Here is a 2296-nt window from a genome sequence, read left to right as displayed (position 1 = left end):
ATGGGAAAGTTAAGAAAAAAACAGAAAAAGGGAGGAAAAAAAAAAAAAAAAGAAGAAAAAAAGGAAAAAAAACCGGGATTGCTCAATCCAGGAGAAACTCAAGGGTTAATTAAACTCTGCCCGGGGCCACGTCGGCGGCGGAAAAAGGGAATTAGAGAGTGAAAAAACCCCGGAAAATGGGATTTTATCCCAAAAAAAACGCATCAAAAGGGGTGGGGGGCAAAGGGAACCCCCCGGAGAGGGAAAGGAAAACGGGAAATGCTGGGAAAAGCCCCAAAATCCCAAAAAAATGCACTAAAAAAACCCGGAAATGCAGCTGGAAAGGGAGAAAAAAAGGAAAAAAAAGTGGGAAAAGTGAATTGAGGGGGAAAATTCGGGAGGGAGGGGTTGGAGGGGGAATTACCTGAGGGGTTTGGCTCCAAAATTCAGGGATTTCACCCCAAAATTCTGGGATTTGCTCCAAAATCCAGAGGTTTGGACCCAAATCCGGAAGTTTTGCTCTGAAATCCTGGGATTTGACCCAAATTCCCGGGTTTTTCACTCAAAATCCCGGGGTTTGGACCCGAATCCGGAGGGTTTTGTTGGAAATTCAGGGAATTTTGGCCCAAAATTCGGGAGTTTTGCCCCAAACGTGGCTCCGGCTGTGGCTGGAGGTGCTGAGTGAGCAAAATCTGGGGCTTTCCCTGCCCTTCTGGGAAGGAGCCAATTGATTAAATCCCATGAAATCCTCCCAAAAATCCTCAATTTTGGTGCTGGGAGCGAATTTTTCCCAGTTTTTTCCCTTCCCACAGTGAATTTTTGAGGTAAAACCCCCAAATYYCTGARTTTTTKGGKTTTTTTCAGCTCCTTTCCCTCCTCCCAGACCCCAAATCCAAAGGTTCCTCCCCAAAATTCCTCATTAATTCCGATTTTTAATCAATTTTGGYGATCCAAAATTCCCAAAATCCCCACGGAAAACACCAAAATTTGACGGGAAATCCAGAATTTGACGGGAAAAAACCCCGAATTTTGGGCAAAACGAGGCTTTTACCCCACACCGAGAGTGAAAAATCCACATTTTTTTTCCCGTTTTTGTGTTTTTTTTGGGATAAAATCCCGGGATTTACCTGGTGCTGCCTCGCTCCAGGGGGAGGGGGGTCGCTGGGGTTCCCCCCTCCCCCTCCGCTTTCCAGAGCCCCCCGAGAATCCCTCGGGAATTTTGGTTTTTTGGGGGAAAAGATTTGGGAATTCGCAGCTCCGAGGCCTCGAGGGGGGAGAGGGGATCAGGTTCCAACGAGATCCTAAACAAAAAAGCAGAAAAAGGTTAAAATTCCCCAAAATTCCCTCTGAATTGTCTCATTTATGGAAGGGACCCCCCCCCCCAAAAAATTCCTCAGGGAGCGAATTCCAGACGGGAATTTTGGGGATCCCTGAAGGAGTCAAAGGGGCTCCCCTTTGACCCAAAAAATCCCCCCGAAACCCCCAAAAAGACCCAAAAAAACCACCAGACCCCCAAAATAACAGGAAGGGCTCCCTCGGCGCCAAAAAAAAATCCCAAATAAAAACCCAAAAGGCACCCCCAGACCCAAAAAAAAAACCCGGAAGGGTCCCCTCAGCGCCAAAAAATCCACCAGAAAACCCCAAAAGGCGCCCCCAGACCCTTTCAGACCCTCACGGGAGCCCCCCCGAACCAAAACAAGGCCCCAAAAGGCCCCTCCGGGAGCCACCCAAAGGCCCCTCCGCTCCTCCCCGGGTCCCTCCGCCCCTCAGAGGCTCCGGGGGGTCCCCGCCACCCCCGGGGGTCCCCCAAAAACCGGGGGGGATCCCCCAAATTTTCCCCCTCAGGCCCCGATCCGACCCCGGCCCCCCCCGGTACCGGCGGCGCCTCCCGGCAGCGCCGCCACTTCCGGTTGAGCCGCACCGGAAGCGTTGCCGTGGCAACGGAGAGACCACGCCCATTATGTGTTCGTGAACCAATCAGAKCGCGCCAAGGCGCCTTTCGTATGCAAATTAAACAGCATGACCACGCCCACATGGTGAGAGCGGGCCGCTCTGCCTCACAGGCCACGCCCCCGCAACGGAAACCACGCCCCCACCGCGAGACSGCGCCCTCTCACGGCCACGCCCCGTTTATTAATTAATCCATAATTAATTAGTTGGGGATTAATTAAGCGCTCCCGGGGGTCATTGGGGGCGGGGCCGCGCTGCGCTGAGGGAGGGGAAGTGACGTCACGGAAGGGGCGGGGTTTGGAGATTTTCCCGCGCGTGCTGAGGCGGCGCTGAAAGAGCGGGAAAAGGTGGGGGGGGGCAGCGGATT

At 52.9% G+C, this 2296-nt stretch overlaps 1 protein-coding gene across 2 annotated transcripts in view; it reads right to left on the bottom strand.

Moving 5' to 3' along the window:
- Positions 1-1924, bottom strand: part of MGAT1 (alpha-1,3-mannosyl-glycoprotein 2-beta-N-acetylglucosaminyltransferase) — a 4831-nt gene extending 2907 nt beyond the window's left edge. Inside the window, exons 1-2 of one of the 2 annotated variants that reach the window (XM_057388418.1) lie at positions 1856-1924; positions 1107-1280 (exon numbers count right to left, since the gene is read on the bottom strand). The gene's annotated coding sequence lies outside the window, so the exon portion shown is untranslated. Of the gene's footprint in view, positions 1-403; positions 683-1106; positions 1281-1855 lie in introns of those variants that run through there. The other variant, XM_057388419.1, reaches the window with a different exon arrangement.
- Positions 1925-2296: the final 372 nt, after the last annotated feature.

Source organism: Malurus melanocephalus, unplaced genomic scaffold (genome assembly GCF_030028575.1).
Source record: "Malurus melanocephalus ecotype Western Australia unplaced genomic scaffold, MMel_1.1 scaffold_1913, whole genome shotgun sequence".
In the NCBI taxonomy this organism is placed as follows: domain Eukaryota; kingdom Metazoa; phylum Chordata; class Aves; order Passeriformes; family Maluridae; genus Malurus; species Malurus melanocephalus.
The sequence above is the reverse complement of the archived record's forward strand: the minus strand, read 5'-3'. Positions and strand labels throughout refer to the sequence as shown.